This window comes from Nuphar pumila, chromosome 15 (genome assembly GCF_984573655.1).
Source record: "Nuphar pumila chromosome 15, dmNupPumi1.hap1.1, whole genome shotgun sequence".
NCBI lineage: Eukaryota > Viridiplantae > Streptophyta > Magnoliopsida > Nymphaeales > Nymphaeaceae > Nuphar > Nuphar pumila.
The window spans coordinates 77,527,837-77,535,581 of record NC_143263.1 but is presented as its reverse complement, the minus strand read 5'-3'; positions in this window follow the sequence as shown (position 1 = coordinate 77,535,581).

Sequence of the window (7,745 nt, the reverse complement as noted above, 5' to 3'; positions counted from 1 at the left end):
AAAGCCTTTCAAATGGCCAGATAACTCAAAACCAAAAAGTCAAAATGGACCTATGCACCTCATGCCGCAATGAGCGTGTGAAGTGCGCCATCAAAATGCCACATTGCGCCTCAAGCGCCCTTGCGCACACACACACGTGTGTGTGTGAATAGTGCATTTGTTGCTGCATGATGCACAACAACATCCGCAAGCCATCTAAAAGACTCAAAGGATTACCAAAGTAAAGAATAGAGAACAAACCCTCTATTTAAACTACCAGAAAAACTTATCTCTCTTAGATATGAGACTAAACATTTTCAAAGCACTTTTGGTGGGAAGCAATAAATCACCAAGACTTTATAGTTATATTTTAAAACTTTTCTAACAATCCCTCACTAGTTTTAAAATATAGTTGGCTTGCATAGAAACTTATGCATCAATGAGAGTGTCTGCATGACTTGAACCCCAACTCATTGAAAGAAAACCTAAATTAACCAAGGTGCTAAGTGGACCTACCATGAACTTAGTTCCTTATATTGTTAACGGGTTTTAAATCATGCATAGGTTTCCAAAAGTTCAATTGTGTGGATTTCATGTTGACACATTTTGAGCCTTATGCTTTCCTGGATTCATGAGTACTCTAGAGAATCGCCAAATCTCATAAGAAGCGGCTTACACTTCTACACTCACATAGGTGAGTTTGTCTAGGTGCACTGTAACAGATACCCTAGCCTTAAAGCCCACAAACTCATTAAGAGCTATTAGCTCAACCCTTATATTAGTTACAGCTCATGAGCAAACATCAGTAACGAGCTCACATAAATATGCTCAATATCTGTCATTCACCATTTCGTTTCCCATTGAACCTAGGCATGTGAGATCTCCAACGCTCTAGGTTGGGTATCCTTAGGTGATGACTCAATTGACTTAATTCCCATTCCGCTCGATGTTTTATTGATGACTTCTCTCGAAAGGCCTTTCGTAAATGGGTCTGTCAAATTTTGACATGACCACATATTTCAATGATATAATATTGTCATCAATCATTTGTCTTATAAAATTATGTCTTAGACTAATATGTCTAGACATCCCATTGTATTTCATATTACCTGTTCTACATATAGCTGATTGGCTATCGCAAAACATTGAAATAGCAGGTATAGGCCTCTCACCTAGTGGAATATCCACTAGCATATTCTTATGCCATTCAACTTCTCTACAAGCAGATGCCAAAGCAATAAACTTAGATTCTATAGTAGAATGAGTTATACAGGTCTGTTTCTTAGACCCCCATGCAACAACTCCTCCATCAAGGGTAAAAACCCAACCACTCGTAGACTTTGAATCTTCAAAATCGGTATTTCAACTTGCATCACTATACCCTTCAATAATAGCAAGAAACTCGGTATAGTGGATTCCGTAGTCTAAAGTATGCTTAAGATATCTAAGAATCTTGTTCACTGCATTCCAATATTGATGACCAAGATTATTAGTATATCTACACACCTTACTCATTGCATAGGCTATATCAGGTCTTGTGCAATTCATTGCATACATAAGATTACCTACAACACTGACATATTTTAAGTGTTGAACATTTGCACCAACATTGGAAGTCAATTTCATATTTGGATCATATGATGTGTATGCTGGTGAACTATTAATATATCCATAATTTGTAAGAATTTTCTCAATATAATGTGATTGACATAATGCAAAACTATTATTATTTCTTACAATTTTGATTCCTAAAATAACATCTGCAACACCCAAATCTTTTATACAAAACATGAAAGATAAAAATCTTTTTGTTTGATTTATGCATTCACTATTGGAATACAAAATAAGCATATCATCAACATATAAATAGATAATAATAATTGAGTTACAATCTACTTTACTGTAGACACATTTATCAACATCATGTATTTTAAAACCATTATTTATCACAGAACTATCAAAATTTTCATGCCACTGCTTAGGAGCTTGCTTTAATCCATTTAAGGATTTCTCAAGTTTGCAAACTTTGCGCTCTTGCCCTAGCACTACAAATCCTTCAGGTTGCTCTATATATATCTCTTCATCTAATTCTTCATTCAAAAAGGTTGTTTTCACGTTCATTTGATGGATTTCAAGCTTATATATGAAAGTTATGACAATCAAAATTCTAATAGTAGAAATCATGGTTACATGAGCAAATGTATCAAAATAATCAATACCTTTTTTTATTTAAATCATTTTGCAACCAAACGAGCTTTAAATTTATCGATTGTACCATCAACTTTTAATTTCTTTTTGAAAATCCATTTGCAACAAATTGTTTTGCAACCAACATGTAAATCGACTAATTTTCAAACATTATTAAACATAATTGATTCAATTTCATCATTTATAGCTTCTCTCCAAAAGGCAACATCATGGGAAGACATCGTCTCTCGAAAAGACACCGGATGATTTTCAATTAGAAAGGTATAATAGTCAGAACCAAAATTAGTTGGTTTTCTAATGCATTTACTATGCCTAACTTCAATTTCTTGTTCAACAACACAATCATTAGAATATTCAATCATGTCATATCATTAACAAGATGTTTATCTACTATAATATGACTGCCATGAAGAAGAGAATCAAATGCATTTTTATGTTCTATGAAAGATGCATCTCTAGATTCTACAATAACATCATTTACAATATCCAGAAATCTATATGCTTTACTATGTTCAACATATCCAACAAATGCACATTTAAATGCTTTAGGTCCAACCTTCTTTCTTTTATTTTCTGAAATTTAACATATGCTAAACTACCCCAAACACAAAAATAACTAAGATTAGGTTTCTTACCAAAACATAATTCATAAGGTAATCTTTCAGATGTGGAATAAGAAATTCAGTTAAGAATATAACAAGCAGAAAGTATAGCCTTTCCCCATAAGTTAGAATGCAAACTTGTATTAAGAAGCATGACATTCATCATTTCAACAAGTGTCATATTTTTCCTTTCTGCCACTCCATTCTGTTCAGGAGTTTTACGAATAGATGTTTGATGGATAATACCATTATCTCTACAAAATTTATCAAATTCTCCACCTAAGTATTCACCTCCTCTATCTGTTCTTAAATGTATAATCTTTGTTTTAAATTTATTTTGTACTTTAGTAAGATAAAGGAGAAATTTTGAAAATACTTCAGATTTATGTTTCATCAAATAAACATAACAGAAATTTGAGTAGTCATCTATAAAGGTAATAAAGTACCTATTTCCGCCATGACTCAAAACATTATCTATCGTACACACATCAGAATGCACTAATTCAAGCAATTTATAATTCTTTTCTACATTAGGAAACATGAGTCTAGTTAACTTGGTTTGAATGCATGTCTCACCCTAATGATTATGTTCTATTCTAACATGACAAAGAAGATGACCAAAGTTATTCATATTATGAATGCAACGGGAATTTATATGTCCTAATCGTGAATGCCAAAGAATATCGGAGTCAACCATATAAACAGAAGTAATAGCTTTATTTATGCTCATCTTGAACATACCACGAGTGGCAAACCCTTTTCCTAGAAAGATTTTTCCTTTGGTCCGAGTTACAATACCAGACCCAATAACAATCTTAAAATAATTTAGTGATAGTAGATCTGTAGAGATTAATTTTTTTCGAACTTCTGGAGCGTAGTAGACAATCTCAAGTATTAGGATTTTTCCAGAGGTAAACTTAATTTCCACACTCCCTTTTCCCAGCACTTTAGTTGAGAAAGAGTTTCCTATAAAGAGATTACATCCCTCCCCCACTACTTCATATAACTTAAACAAGTTCTAGTCGTTTGACACAAGAATAATGCTTCCAGTATCCAAGTATCAGTCCTTATTTACTGCCACCATGAAGGTTTCAGAGATTACAACAACAAGTGTCTCCTCTGACTCATTTGGCTTAGGATCAGTTCTCTTTCTTTCTCTGCATTATCTAGCAAAATGGCCAAACTTGCCACAAACATAGCAATTGATTTTCTTTTTATCAGTTGGCTTTTTCCCTTTCACGAAATTCTTTTTGATTTTTTGGGTTTTCATGATTTTACCACGCTTGTTACTAACAAAATTCACTTTAGGATAATCCTCTTTAGGACTCGAATTCTTTTTGTCACGAAGACGAGTCTCCTCCTCAATTCGGATGTTCTTAAGAAGACCATCTAAAGTGATTTTCTCATTTTTATATTTTAGGTGATTCTTATATTCTTTTCAAGAATCCGGTAGTTTTCCAATGATGACAACAACTTGGAAGTCATTATCAAGATACATGTATTCTCCTTTGATCTTATAGGCCAATATTTGTATCTCATGAATTTGAGAAAGTATAGGCTTATCATCAACAATAGAAAAATTAACATACTGATATATGATAATCCTTTTGTTACCAGCATCTTCTGCATTGCACTTGATCTCGAGAGCATTCCACGACTCTCTAGCCGACTCCAATGGTGATTACAAGTTAAAGAGAGAACCGACTAAAGTGTTTAGGATATGCCCTTTATATCGGTAGTTGTCAGTATGCCACTTCTCTAGCTCTTTCTTCTGTCTCAACTTCTCCAACAACAATAGTAGGACAAGCCTTTTTGAGGACATAGTCGATATGCAGCTTGGACAACAAGAAGGAGACCCTTGATTGCCACCGCTTGAAGTTTGACCCATTAAATTGATCAAGTTTTTCAAGGTCACAACTAAGTAGATTGATAAAGTTGGATGTCGAACCAGAGGCCATATTGAAGTTCTAAAATTGTTAGTGCAAACATGTGGAAGAATAAAGATTTAAGGAAATGAAAATCTCAAGCCTAGAGGCACGTTCTTAAGATTGCTATCTTTAGAACTTCAATCGCCCCACTCCAAAAATTCTGAAGATGCGTAAAGGGGTTTGTTACGATTGAGTTTCCAGGATACAACTAAACATGAACCTCAAGAATATCACTGCTTCGCAAGAACAGATGACCTCTCCCACACTTAAACTCTGCAAGCCAAAACATGAAGAAAGAAAAGAGAAAACTGGACTTCTGTGCATATTTTGAATAAGGTTTCTACAAAATTTGTGTTTAAAACTCCCTACGAGTTGTGGACAGGTAGAAAACCATCACTATCTTATATGCACATATGTGGATGGCCTGCAGAGACTAAGTTGTATAATCCCCATATTAAAGCCTTTGATCTAAGAACAACTAGTGGATATTTCATTGGTTATTTAGAGAGATCAAAAGGATATAAGTTTTATTGTCCATCTCATTAACCATAGATTGTTGAATCGGATAAGGCAAAATTCTTTAAAGATGGTTTAGTACGATTAAGTGCACTTCAAAACCTTGGTTTTAAGGAAGTACAAGATCTAGTTTCACCACCTGTTATAGAAAACACCGAAAGATACCACATTATTATTCCTATTGATGATATGGTTGATCGCCCGGTTGTTGATGTACAAATCTAAAGTGAATATATTGTGGACAATGCAGAAAAGCACGAACAAGATGAACAAGTTCAATCTGAGCTTGAAGAACGACATGTTTGGAGATCCACAAGAGTTAGAAAATCTACTATACATTATGATTGTGTAGTGTACCTTGAGAAGCCTGATGATTTCATAGATATAGATGATGATCCATTGACTTTTATGGAAGATGTTGAAAGCAAACAATCTTCGCACTGGATAAAATCAACATAAGAAGAGTTGGACTCTATGGCTAAGAATCAAGTGTGTGATCTTGTCGAGTCACCTAAAGGAGTGAAACTCATAAGTCTTTAAGACCAAAAAGAACTCCAAAGGTGACATAAAGAGACATAAGACAAGTTTGATTGCTAAAGTTTTCACTCAGATGAAGGGCATTGACTATAATGAGACGTTTTCTCCTGTATCAACTAAGGAGCCAATGAGAATAATTTTGGCCCTCGTAGCTCATTATAACTTAAAGCTACATCAGATGAATGTGAAAACGTTTCTCAACGGAGATGTAAATGAAGAGATATAGATGAAACAACCTTTTGGTTTCTCTGAAGATGATTGTTTGGTTTGCAAGCTTAACAAATCAATATATAGACTTAAACATGCCTCCTGACAATGGCATATTAAATTTTCCCAAGTGATTGTGACTTTCAGGTTTATAGAAAACATTATTGATCAATGTATATACCTTAAGGAAAGTGAGAGTAAATTCATTATATTGATGTTATATGTGGATGACATTTTGTAATATAAAGTTACTTTCAGAGACAAAACAGTTTCTCGCATCACATTTTGATATGAAAGATATGTGTGAGGTTGCTTATGTACTTGACATTGAGATCCACAAAGACAAAGCAAAATGTTTTCTAGGTCTCTCCCAAAGATCCTACATAAACAAGGTATTAAAACGATATGGGATGAAGAATTGTTCTCCTGATTCAATACCCATATCAAACGGTGACAAATTGAACATAAAGGATTGTCCACAGAACGAAATTGACAAAGCATAGATGAGTGCTTATCTATATGCATCAGTTGTTGGCAGCTTGTAATACATGCAAACTTGTTTACATCGAGATATTTTCTTCGCAGTAGGAATGCTTGGTAGATTTCAGTCTAATCCAGGCATATTTCATTGAAAGATTACTAAAAAAGTCTTGCTATATTTGCAAGGGACAAAAGACTATATATTGATGTATCATAAAGTTGATTACATCTAGGTTGTTGGCTACTCAGATGCAGACTTAGGAGGATGCCTTGATAGTAAAAAGTCTACTATTGGTTATGTCTTCTTACTTGCTGGGGGAGCGATCTCTTGGAGAAGTGAAAAGCAGACGACCACTGTTGCTTATATCATGGAAGCAAAATTCATAGCATTGCACAAGACTACTTCGCAGGTCATATAGTTGAAGAACTTCATATCACAGTTAAAGGTTGTCGATTCCATCGAGAAACCACTAAAGATCTACTGTGATAATGAAACTGCAGTGTCCTTTTCGAACAACAACAAAAGTACTACGTCATGCAAGCATATAGAGCTAAAGTATTTTGTTGTTAAAGAAAGAACAAAGAATCATCTAGTGCATATTGTTAATATTGGTACCAAAGAGATGATTGCCGATCCACTTACTAAAGGGCTAGCATCGAGATTATATTCCGAACATGTATTGATGATGAACTTGTTAAACTCTTTTTGATATATACATATGAATAAAGTGATCACATATAATTTATTGATTCTCATTAAGGTTTCTGTTAATATCAAAAGGATTAAAGATTTAACTAAGGATCTGTAGAATAGATTTTTAAAGGCCAATCTATTCATCAAGCAATTCCCATAAAGTTGACTGGTTTATCGTCGAAACAAGTAGAAAAATGTTGGGATAAGCCACACATCGTGGCAGTTACCTACGATTTGATAAGTTTTCCCTTTTGTGTTCCTTCTGATAAACATACAAAATATTAGGGAGGGAATGGTTATGCTAGCCGACTCCCTCCTACAGCCTATATAAATGGGTGTCAATGAGAAACCCGAATGTAGAAAAAAATTACAGAAAAGGGTTAAAAAAATATACCTTTTTTAAGTTTTTTCCGATTAAAGAGGAAAGAGGGATCCTACTCACCAACTTGAAGGAGCCTGCACTCATTGGAGGGCTGCAGTCAGGCTCAAGTGCAAGCTCACCCTGTTCCAACCACTAGCTGCCATCACTGCTGTCGTTTCTCAATGATTTCTTCAGGTACACCGCCTTAGCTCCCTTTTTGATGGGCACAGGTC